Genomic DNA, 12,694 nt, shown 5'->3' on the forward strand with positions numbered 1-12,694 from the left:
TCACGCTGGTCCTCTAAGCCGATCCTCACACCAGGGCTGGGAGACAGGCGTTATCCTCACTTTACAGAGAATGAAACAGCGAGGAGAAGCCTGTTGTTAAGGATGCTACTACACTCACTATTGCAAAGCCGGGGCTCCCTGTCCAGCTCCTCCATCCAAACCCATTGGCTAGACTCTCCTGCGTAGACTGCAGCCGGGAAGGCTCTTGGGGGACACATTTTAGGTCAGCCCCTCGGTTTACAACACTGAGAGGGGAGCCCCGGGACGGGAGAAGTGCTTGTCCAGGGCCACGCCGCGAGTGAGTGACAAGGCTGCTAGGGGAATCCGCGGCTTCTCGGTCCCTTCCCCGGCTGGCTTCTCACTCACCCGCGGCCCTCGGGGAGCTGGGGGAGGAGCCGAACCGGGTGGCGGCGGCCGGGGGCGGTCCCTGGCGGCCGCGCATTCCAGAGCCACCGGATCGGATCGGCGTGCCTGGTGCCCAGACGCGACTGCGAGCTCTTCGGAGGAGCCGGGCACGTTCTGGGGCGAGATTCCAGGGTTGGGGGCCGCCTCCTGCTGCCGGAGCCAGTGCCTGGGGACTTGGAGCGGTCTCTGTCCCCGGAACTTTCCGCAGACCCGGCGCTTTCTGGCTGCGGCGGTGGCCGCGCGTTTTAAAAGCAGCTCTCCGCGGATCCGGGGTGAGTGGGGCCATCGGTGTCGTGCGCGGGGCTCCGGTCCTCGCGCCGCCATCTACTTCAGTGCCCTCCCAACTCTCTTCTTCATTTCTCCCTTTCATCACTTTGGCACTTCCCGTTTCTTCTTTTTTCGACCCTTACACGTTCGCGCCGTCTACACGCGATCTTGGGCCTCTGGGAAGCTGGCCCCACAGGAGACAGGCTTCTGTCCGGCTGTCAGAAATGCTCTTCTCAAAGCCCGTCTTAGAAGGCGCCCGAAGTTTGGAGTCAGGGGAGGTGGGTCCCAGCCCTGGTCTGGCACTAGCGCTTTCTCCATCCGATCTCCTAGCCGTGTTTCTCCATCTGTGACATGGAGAAAATAGCCTTTGTCTACAGAAATCAGATGAGAAAGGGGTGTGCAAAGGGTCCTTCCAGGCTCCCTTCTCTCCTCTTTCCGCCTCTTTACTGAGGACTTGGCTGTTCCGGTTGCTGGTTCTCTTGCACCCGGGTCCCCTCTACAAATTCCCTGAGGGTAGGGACTGTCTCTCTCGCCTGTCTCTGAGCCATCCTCAGCACTTGGCCAGGGCCTGGCGCTAGCCCCTGTTTACTAAGTGAAAGAATGAGAGATTTGAACCATTCAAACCTGTATAACTGTCGGAGGTTCTTATTTTGATTTGAGTGGCCAGACTGGGCTCTTATGACCGCATCTCCACTTGTTTCTTCCTAACAGCACTGATCCTGTTGCTCAGACCCTGGGGCTCATTCGAATCTCCTGTGTCTGTAGAGTACTCAAAGCTCTGGGCTGTAGTGACAGCTGCTCAGTCATTCAGTATCAGAGATTTCTTGTACACTAGCTATGATCTGTGCTACCGCTGCAGGGGGTGAGCAGTCAGGAGGGGTTGTGAATGCCTGAATGTGGGGGCGGGGGGTGCGGTTCCCTGGGAGTCAGCAGACACTCTGAGTTACTTTGATGGGGGCATGTCCACTGTTCAGACCCTACCTCCCTATCCGTGAAATGAGGAAGCAGGGATTAAGCAGATGGGTGTCCGTGGCTGAACATTCTCTGGGTTCTGCAGTCCACTCGGCAATCCTCTGAGCACATTCGAGACAGCCCAGCTGAGCTTTGGGACATCACATACATCTGCAGTAACAACCGAAAAAAAAAACTCCTGTTTCTAGCTGTTGCGGGGTTGTGAATCATACTATGGAGATTCCTAGTTACGCCATCAAATCTTCCAAACTCTGACCTCTTGGGGAGTCAGGACTGTGGGGAATCCCCCTTCTGGCACAGCCTAAGAATCACTGAGCTGTGGTGAGGTGTTGGAGACATGACACAAATTAGAGACTCAGGGTTCTGACGTGGTCAGGTCAAATGGCCCAGGGGTGACAGACTGAGGGGTAAAGAGGCCATAACAGTCTCAGATGTTTTCTCAACCATATTCTGATCCTTCTTTAAAAAAAACACGCTGTTTCTTCTCCATGGGTTAAACATACAAAGGAATTATCTCTGAGCAAAGAAGATCTTTATCTGAGCAGTTGGCTGTGGTATCAAAACCAGACACATGTACGCACATTCACAGTTTATAGGAGTGGCTGTTGGTATTACCACATTCTGCAGAACCCCACTCTGATTGGCCGGGTAAGCTGAATAACATAATAATAATCATACTTGACATGTATTAATTTGTTTAGTCTTTATCTCAATCATATGAGGTGCGGACCATCATTACGTCCATTTTGTCGATGAGGGAAGTGAGGTCCAGAGAGAAAAAGCAACTCAGCCATGGTCACAGAGGAAGTAAGTGGCAGAGCTGCAATTTGAACCCACGCAGTTTGGCTCCAGGGCCCATGCTCTGAATCTCATCGGAGTTGGAGGAATCTGGGGTCAGATCTTGCCCCTGTCACTTACTTGAAGGGTGACCTAGAGGAAGTTAGATGAGAATTCAACAGCCATTGGACTAGTGAATCACTAGGGACCCTAGTACCCTTCCAACTCACTGGAGAAACAGAAGATGAATGCCAAGTGGGGATGGTGTACATTCAGAAGTAAAGGCTAAGAGTGAGGTAGCCAGGAAGGGGAACAGGTCAGAGTTATAACCACCCGGCACATTACACAACAGCAAACCAGATTCAGTACTAAACCGTGTACTTTAATTTCCCTAGTTGTGTACAGATATAACTTCATTATTTTATGGATTTGGACCTCTGAGTGGGCATGCGAATTGAATGACACATGGCGTAGGATTAGGGGAAATGGAGTGGGGAGAAGGAAAGACAGAGAAAACTAAACTGGGTTTCAATTAACGGGGATGCATATCTGGCACACGTCACTGCTCCTAATCCCCTGCCCCAGGCAGATGTTAATAAACAGGCACCTAGCCTCCACAAGGCCAGGGAATCCTTCTTGACTCAGTGCTCTAGACAGCCTCTATGAGTCGATTGTGAAATTTTATCTTGCTCTCCCAGACTTCTCATTTCAATCCTCTGGGGTATGGTCAATGAAGTACTAAATGGCAAAACGGAGACCTTGCTTTCTGAGCACCCTAGTGGCATCTTAGGAAACACCTTGGGGCTTTTTAAAGATTAATCTTCTCTTCCCTTCACTCCTATGTATATTTTTAATGGTCTTCAATCCAGGAATGTTCTGGACCTGAGGCAGGGTTCCAGGGGACATCAGGAGAGCAGAGTCAGTCTTTGAGAGCTGGCCGGACCCTTAGAGACCACCTCGTCCATCCTCTCCAACTGACTGACAGGAGGCCCAGTAGGAAAGGAGGAGTTACTCAGGATCACACAGTGTCTTCATTTTCTAATGCTATCACAAATTACCACAAATTTAATGGCTTAAATATTAAACTTATTATATTATAGTTACATAGGTTAGGAGTCTGGTATGGGTCTCCCTAGGATAAAATCAAGGCATCATTAGGCTGCATTTCTTTTGGAGTTTTTAAGGGAGAATCAGTTCTCCCTGCTTTTTTGAGCTGTTGGCAGAATTCAGTTCCTGTGGTTGTAGGACCAAGGTCATGGTTTTCTTGTTGGCTGTAAGCTGAAGGCCATTCCCTGCTTCTAGAGGCCATTGCATTCTTTGGCTCAGAGCCCCCTTTTTCTATCTTCCAAGCAAGCAACAACAAGTCATGCCCTTCTCATGTCGAATCTCTCTGATGCACTCTTGTGATTAGATTGGGCCCACCTGAATAATCCAGGATCATCTCCCCCTCCCCAGAGTCCTCAACTTTCATCAGATCTGCAAAGTCCCTTTTGCCTCTGTTCTCTTGATTCCGCCCTCCGAGTCACGTTTTTTCATATTTGAGGTTCCGGGGACCGGGACATGGACATCTTCGAGGGGCCATTATCCCACCTACCATGCACAGCAAGTCGGGATGAGTGCCACTCGGGTGACCTTGCAACTCTGTCACTGAACCCCCGATAGCCCTCTCATGGAGAGTCTCCTTTATCAGGCCAGCACACAGCAGGCACTTAGTCACCGGCAAATAACAATGATGGATGGTAGAGGTTTAAACAGGATGCTGTGGATTTGGCCTGGGTTCCTCTGCTGGCTCCCTGTTGGTTTCTAAAACTCTGTAATTGGCTGGGTCAGATGGTACGTGCAGTCTTGAACAGCTCTGGCTGCTTTCTGATCTCTTTGAAATATCCTGGTGTTTTTCCATTTTTCCAGCCACAGAGGGGCAGACAGAAACTCAGGCTGAGAACAAGTCTTTAGACTGTTAAGAATTTTGGAGGAGACAGAAGCCAATTGGGATAAAATGAGAACAGAGTGCTCCTCAGAGACCTTGGATCATCAGAGAAATGGTTCCGATTTGATTCATTTCACAGTTTTGATAGTCGTGTGTCCTGCCTGTTCCTTCCTCTGGCCCCTTTCTTTGGAACAGAAGTCCTTGGTGAAATGGACTCTGTGCTGGGTTGGTAAATGCTTGAGGCTAACTTGTCCAGAATTGGGAGAACTATTTCCAAGAGTAAATGTGAGTTGGGTGGCCTTTTCACACTGAACTTGGCATGGGAAATCCCCTCTCCTTTTTATCAGCCTCCCTGTCCTTTTCTAAGAACAGAAAAAAAAAGGTTCATACTCTGGGCAGCAACTCCTGCACCCCTCTACGTACCTCAGTGCTCTGATCCTGAGCATAGGGAGTCAAAACTCAGATTTAAGCTCACCAGCCCAAGACAGTCAGCAAGAGGAAACCCGAGAGAGCATTATTCTGAAAGGCCAGGCCTCTTCTGCCTGTTACATACGGGGTACGCTAGAAATGAAAGAGGTCCCCATCATCCTTCCTGGATGTACAGAGAGCCCAGAAAATGACCAAATAAGAGGATGTCATTTTATTTTACAGATAGGGTTCTGACTTTTAGGGTCATTGGACTTTCTGCAGGGGTGAGGATTCTTTCTGGACCTTTACCAATAAGTTCCAGAAGTTGAGCTCAAATCTGAAGTTCCCCAGTCTGCCCATATTCATTCCTTCACCAGTCTCACATTTATTGGGCATTTACTGTGTGCCAGAGCCTGTAATAGGAGCTGAGGATACAGCAGTGAACAAGAGCTGAGGCTTCTTTCTGCCCTCTTTATGCTTGCATTTGAGCAGGAAAAGATGGCCCATACAAACAAATAATCAAGCAAAGAGACGAGTTAATTTTAGATTGGGGAAAGTGGATGGAGACAATAAATTATTACAAGGTATGAGATAGAGAATGGCTGGTGGATGAGGGCGGGTCTAGAAAGGCTTTTCCAAAGAGGTGACATTTAAGTTGAGATCATGGACATTGAGACACTGGATGTTGAAAAGGAAGATTTAGAGGAAGAGCATTCTAAGACGAGAGTGCAGCAATCAGAAAAAGTCTTAAAGCGGGACCAGGACTTGGGACACAGGTCATTAGGTACCCCAGGCTACTAGGTAGCCAATGGGGTTCCTTCTTGGTACTTGAGTTACCTTCTCTGTCTGGCCTAAATATTTTATTCTTCTTTAACAATCTCACCAGCCCCTTCCGAGGGTAGAGCTTTATAAGTGTCCTGTAAGCTGTGTGATGCTAGTAATCCCCCAAGTCTACTGCCCTGGGAACCATCAGCCTCGTTGTTCACATTCTGCAGGAGACTTGAAGAGATGCCCCAGCATCGGTGACTAAGAGCTGGTTCTAGCTGCCTCCTTTCTGGCCCCTGTGTCTGGTGGAAATGAAAAGGCCAATGCACTAACTGCTCAGAGCTCTGGCAGTGCTGGACCAAGGCCACACCTACAGGAAGCCACCTGCCTCTATCTGCCTTTTCTCCCACTTTTGGATAATTAAGCTTGCCTGCCAGCAGGAAGTCATTTCTTTTATTGCCTTCTTCCTCTGTGAACTCCTTGGCTGTAAAACCAGTTGGATAACCATTGGCAAGCTCTGAAAAGTTAACTGTTAGCTGCAATTCAGATGTGCAGGGTGTGTGTTTCCGGTGGAAGGTCGAAGCTGGGTCAGATTACCAAAGGCTATTTGTTTATGAAACTTTTCACACCTCCAATAAGGGTGAAAAGCAAGATCAGATTCAGAGTAGCTATGGCACCCGAACTAATGGTGGGGCCTCTAAACGCTTTGAATTTAGGAGCGGTACTGTATTCACTACTAGCTCAGTTGAATAAATATGAAACACTTACTGTGTACCAGGTAAGTGCTTTATGTGCATTAGCTCATTCAACTGCCATGGTATCCCAATGAAAAAGTTACTATCATTAGTTATTATTATTCTCATTTTACAAATGAAACTGGAGCTTAAAGAAGTAAGCTTCTTGCCAAAGCCACCAGGACTATATATGCTCCCAACACACGTGTAGCTTATCACTTCTGGGCTTTGTTGAGGATGTCTATTCTGCTCATCCTGCCTTTCCCCTCATTTCTTCCTTTTGAACTCCTACTTACTCTCGAAGCCCATATCCAAAGCCCCTCTTCTTTGTAAAGCCTTCCATTTTACTTAGACAAAAACAAAGGAATGAGGATTAATATCTTTTCAGCCTCTATTATGTTCCAGGATTCTACACATTTTGTCTCACTTTATGCTCACAATAAGATGGCATAATACAGTGCTTTTAGTGTCCCTATTTTACAGATGAGAAGACAGGCTTAGAGACTTTAAATAACTTGTCCAAAGTCACACCTCCAATAAGGGTGAAAAGCAGGACTCAAATCAAGATCCTCTGCAGTCTACACACTTTCTACCACTTTCCTCTTCTCCGTAGCATGTGGTTTATACCTTCAGTGCAGCGATTCTTTGCCTTGTCTTATAATTAATGTCTTTTCCTCCAGAAGAGAGTGAGCTTCTTCTCTCTGTCTCTGCATCCACTCCTGGATCCCCAGTATTAATCACAGTGACCTAAATGTTTACCAAATTAGACAGGATAGTTAATCTATGAGTTTCATGCTTAGATTGGAGGGATAGGTCAGGTAAATCAAGCATGCTGCTGGTTGATTAAAAAAATCATTAATATAGATTAATCATCTATCATCTTTATTGATAAAGACACGGTCCAAGTTAGGGATGCTAACAAACTCTAGCCGATGGAGGGGAGGATATCTGCATAGGTCAATGAGTCCCTACATACGGCCAGGAATTATTAATCATAGAACAAACATTCACAGAGTGCTCACTGTGTGTTTAGAATGCTGCTAAAGAAATACTATGTGTGATGACCCCATGGAATTCTCCTCACCCTATGGGGCAGATACTATTATTTGCCTACTTTTGTTTTCAGCTGAGGAAATGGAAGCATTAGGAAATTTAAGTAACTTATTCAAGCTTGGTCAGCTAGAAAGTGGTGGAGCCACATTTAAATCCAAGCTGCCTGGCATCCCAGCCTGGGCTCTGAACACTACTCCGTAGCGTAAGTGTAAAGGAAAGATTGCCTTGCTGCTTACCAGGATTCCCTCCACCCAGAAGAGCGTCCGTCTCTCATGGAACACGAGAGCCTGGGATTTGTGGATTTAAGAATTGTTCGTTTGGTACCTATGCCACTGAGTAGAGAGGAAAGCGTCCAGTGAGAAGTGAGTGGTGTTGAGTGACGTCAGTGCTGGGACAGAGCTGGAACCATTATACGTTTCTCTCCCAGACCCAGGAGTGTGAGTGTAGACTGTGCCGGATGCATAGCTCTCTTCTAAGTGCAGGTCAACGCACCCAATCTCGTCTGATCTCAGAAACTAAGCAAGGTCAGGCCTGGTTAGTACTTGGATGGGAGACCACCTGGGTTACCAGGTACCGTAGGCTTTACGTGCCCGATCTCAGATCTCGTCTAAGTCTAGGCCAGACTCTTACTGCTTTTGGCCAAAGCCCATTCTAGATTTAGAGAATTAAGAAGAGGTGTGCAGTCTACAAAAAATCAGGACTTTTACCTTCAGTAATGACAAACTAGATGATTTTGGCCAATCCTCTTACTGAAGACAACTAGAAAAATTGGACCCCCCAAAAAAAAAATCGGCTTGAAGGTGCTAAGACATAACAAAATAATGAAGAATTCCCAGATCTCTGAGAAGACAGAAACCCAGGGGAGCGAGCCTGGCATTTGAAGCAGCATTTCTGCTACTGGAGGATGGAGAGTAAGCAGTTTTTCTGACAGACTCGAGAGTTCACAACTGCCAAGACAAGCAGAAGAAAACCCCTGCATTCTGGGGTTGAACTTCAATGAGCACTCTTAGTTCTAAGAGTGAACTAGAAGTATACCAATCCCAGAGACTGCAAGCAGTTTTGCATCATCGGAGTCCCTGCAATAAAATCGAGGTTGTTCCAGATTGTCAGGTGCCTGGCAGAAGCAAACCTACATCCTCTCTAGAGGACATAATTTCACAATAGGCTTCAATTTTTTTTATCCAAATATAATGTCCACTATATAACCAAAAATAAATAGGAAAGGAAAAAGGCAAGATGACAAGAACAATAGAAACAACAGACAATAGGAAAAGATCTACAGGGCTCCAGAAATTGGAATTGTCAGACACACACTTTAAATAAACTTACTATGATCAAGAAGAAAAAAATTCAAGATTGAGAATTTTTACATTGAACTGGAAACTCTAAGAAAGAATACAACAGATTTTTTTTTAAAGAACCAAATAGAAATTCTAGAACTGAAAAATACAGTATTAGAAATAATGGAAACTGTGAGGTAATGGATATATGTTTTAAGCCACTAAATTTGTGGTAATTTGTTATGGCAGCAATAGAAAACTAATATTACAATACTATGTCCCACTGGGTTTGTTCAAGGCAGATGAAACGTCTGCAAACTAACCGTATTCTAGAAATCTACACAGAATTTAGATATTATCTAGTTTCAATCACAAAACCCATCTTTCATTGCACAGATTAAAGGCAACGACTTGCCCACAGTCAGATAGCAAGTTAATGGCAGGATGCAGGAGAGAACTCAGTCCTCCTGATGTGCAGTGCTCTTTTCAATTCCATCACTATCCTGTTTGAGATAGGAGTTGGGGAAGAAAGTGGCGCATCAGGTTGGAGAAAGCAGTGGTGGAGAATAAACTGACATAAACAGAGAGAGCCAGCCAGGCTTCTCAATGATACCCTTTTACTATGGACAAGCTACAGGAGACCTTGAGGACCAGAGCCCTAAGCAACTTCACCACAGGTGAGGCAAGTGAGATGGTTTTCCAGAACACACACATACACACACGTGCGCACATGCACACGCACAATACAAAAGCAAAGCAATCTTCTTTCAGAAGCACTGACGTATGCGATTCTACCCTTTGCATTTTATTTCTTTGATTTATGGCCCAAATGCAAATAAAGTAGTGAAGAAAGTAATGGTGACGCCTTGGAACTTATTTATTCCTCACTGTGGGTAAGAACGTCAGAGAAGAGAAGCAGGAACACTGGAATCCTACTTGTAGTGGGAAATCCCACCAAACTGGGAAAGCACCCTGATGCATATGGGATGAAGGACTGTGGGGATGGTAGCTGCGGGTCGTGGCGAACACAGGGCCAGGAGACCTGCGTTTGAATCTCGTTTACTTAGCTTTATTAACTAGCCAGTTAACCTCCCTCCACTTCTGTAAAAGAATATACTCTACACAGGATTGTTGTGAAGGCTAAGTAATGTATGGGACAAGGCCTACGACACTACTTAGTACTTGGTATTTATGAAAGAAATGATGGTTTGTGTGAGCCCATGTTTGAAGAAAGAAGAGAGAGGGGTACTTAATTTCTCTGTGCTTCTTGGAAGTAAAAGAGCTATGTCTTCTGAGTAAATAATAGTAATTCCTAAGAGGGTATCTTGTAAATAGCAAGTACTTGACAAAGGAATGAATGAATGAATGAATGAATGAATGAATGACAGAGTTACCTGTCCTGATAGTGACCAAAGACAACTCTGCTCTGTCAGAGAGGTAAAAATTACTTGCTGGGGAAAGAGCCTCGTAACTGAAAGGTGGACAGATAGCACAGATTAATCACCTTGAATTCAGTTATTCTAAAACTCCAATTTGTAGGAAATTTTAACTTACGAAATTTATACATTTTTTTGTTGGAACCAGAAAATTTGCCATATGATGGCTTTTACTTTTTCTTTTTTCCTTTTTTTTTTTTTCCTGTTGCAAAAGGACTTGTAATTGCTTAGAAATATGGTCTCAGAGTAAAACTTCATGTTTCCCAAGCAGGCAGCAGACGCTCCCCCGCTTTCCTTCCAGGATCGGACCAAGTGCAGCACTTGATAGATGGGATGAATTTTCCACCTTTGGAGAAGGTACAATGTTTTCCTCCTTTGCAGGAACTACAGTTTTTTACCCTTATGGTTAGTCTCATTAATGGACACGAAATAGCTATTTTGGAATTGTTAACTTTTCCACGGAATTGTTTAAATTGCTTATACTCAGACTAGGGGTGTAAGGCTGGATGGTGTCAATGGTTTATGGTATCAGTGGCTTTTATCAGTGGCATCTTTGTCATCTTAGGGTGGTGTTAATGCAGTTTCTTAGACAAACTTATATTGAACAAATGTCAGAATTTATTATTCATTAATGAGGTAAATAAAGTATGCCAGTGTAAAATGATTAGTTTAGGCCTGACTGCTATTTTATCTTTCATGGTCATAGAAACATCACTCTTTTTTTTTTTTTTTTTAATCAGGGACAAGGTTAAATTTGTGACAGGAATGGTTTGGACCCTATTCCGACATGAACCAGTAAGCAGAAATAACAAGCAATATATCTGCAAAGCAAATGATAAACAGACTGCTCTATGGTTATTAATTAGATGCACCAAAAAAACAGAGTTTTATGCACTCACAAGGGGCCAGCGTGCCCAGGGGGCCAGAGAGAGGTCAAACAGAAGTCAGCCAGCAGCAGCATAGAGTCCTGGTTTTTCTCAAGCCAATTTTTCCAGCACGTCATTAAAGATGCTGAACATAGGGTTTTTGGAGATCTTATTTTGGGGACGAAATTTTTCTTTCACAGTGGGGAGTGGTGGAAGTGACCAGAGCCCCATTACCTGGGAAGGAACACCCACTAGAAGATACATGTGTGAGGACTGAAAAGGTTGAAACAGGGAGACAAAGCTCCCTGTGCCCTCTGCCTCCTGGTCATGTGGGTGACCCGCCTTCGGGCCCTGGAACAGTAGCTCTGGAAGGGCCCTTGGAGAAGATCACAGCCTGCGGTTTGCAAATTGTTTTGAGGAGACCGAGGGGTCAAGGGGAAGCTGAATAGCTATGTTATACCAGGTGAGCAGGCTGTGCCGGGCAGACACCAACAAAATGATGGGGAAAAGTAATTTTCTCTGATGTTTTCAGTTAGAAGAAAAAGTGACTTAAGTTTCATTATAACATGTACATTTTTACGTTACAGTTTAGTATTGCTTTTAGTCCGAATTGTCTATGTGAAGGGGGTGAGCACCCTCATCTCTAGTGCTTAGGGCCTTTAAGGATATTTACTCAGCCCTGCTGCCTGAGTAGGACCCCAAACCCCCTCCCTCGGGCCCTCCCTGGCATTCAAGAGCAGCTCCATTTTTATCTGTTTTTGTGATGGGGCTTTTAAATAATTTTATGTGCAAAAGAGTAACATTAGTACAGTGCAGAATATAAATTTTAGAAAAAGTTTCATTTATTTACCTACTTGTTCTGTTCTGTTTTCTTTTAGATAGGGGCAGTGACTTGATCAGATTTATGTCTTTGCATGATTATTCCAGAAGGGAGTGGGATTGAAGGTGGGGGAAAACCTCTGGACCTTAAGTATGCCATCTGCGCAATAAGGCTGGCTCTAGTTTCAATGATTTTTGGTTGTGGATGAGTTCTGAAGCCTGAGTTCCTGTAAATGACAGGTTTTGCTTACGAAAAGCAGCCAGGGAGATTATAGATTCCTGGCATTTGAAGTTACAGAGCCTGTTTGATGTTAATGGGTTTACCAGAAAGGGCTTTTGTGGGGTTCCTTTGGCCCAAGGAGAGCTAGTCGGTAATGTAATCAGGAGACCACAAAGAATGAATTTTCCCGCCCGCCCCCGTACCTCCTTAGCAGTGTGCATGAGTCTCCTGTGACTCATGCTTCTGTGCCTAAGACCTTAGAGAAAGTGACCATGTTTCCAAGGCTGAGGCAGGGCCAGCCTATGCTGCTCCTCTGCAGGCCCCAGCCTGATACTGCAGAGGTGGTGGGAGCCTTGCCAGAGGCTTCTCCTTCACCTTGAACTTGCCTACATCTGACCAGACTGGCTACAGAGCACCTAGGAATCAATTCTCAAATCATAGTTTTAGGAAGAGTTGCAGAGGCCTTAGAGAGTGTTGCGTCTAGGAGTTCCCGAACCTGGCTGCACATTCAAATCACCAGGGAAATTGGGCGGGGGCGGGGGGAAGGCCCCTCCCATCTCCTCTTGAGTCTACTTCAGTGAACCTGGAATGGGACCTAGAAATCAGTGTTTTTTTTTTAATATTGTCCTAAGGTGGTTCTCAGTTCACATGCTATGTAGCATTTGGCGACTACTGATCTAATCTCATACTTGAATTTTATTTGACTTAAAAATGACATATGTATGTATTTACTCTTTTTTTTTTCTTTTTTCTTTTTTTTTTTTT

At 45.3% G+C, this 12,694-nt stretch overlaps 1 protein-coding gene across 7 annotated transcripts in view; it reads left to right on the top strand.

Moving 5' to 3' along the window:
* Window positions 1–365: 365 nt before the first annotated feature.
* The window catches only part of SMIM3 (small integral membrane protein 3), a 16,400-nt gene continuing 4,071 nt past the window's right edge, over window positions 366–12,694 (top strand). Inside the window, exons 1-3 of one of the 7 annotated variants that reach the window (XM_039836636.1) lie at window positions 366–677; window positions 9,105–9,265; window positions 10,293–10,381. The gene's annotated coding sequence lies outside the window, so the exon portion shown is untranslated. Of the gene's footprint in view, window positions 678–956; window positions 2,293–9,104; window positions 9,266–10,292; window positions 10,382–11,090; window positions 11,354–12,694 lie in introns of those variants that run through there. The other 6 variants (XM_039836635.1, XM_039836633.1, XR_005647326.1 and 3 more) reach the window with 6 other exon arrangements.

Source organism: Pteropus medius, unplaced genomic scaffold (assembly GCF_902729225.1).
Source record: "Pteropus medius unplaced genomic scaffold, Ma_sr-lr_union100, whole genome shotgun sequence".
Lineage (NCBI taxonomy): Eukaryota > Metazoa > Chordata > Mammalia > Chiroptera > Pteropodidae > Pteropus > Pteropus medius.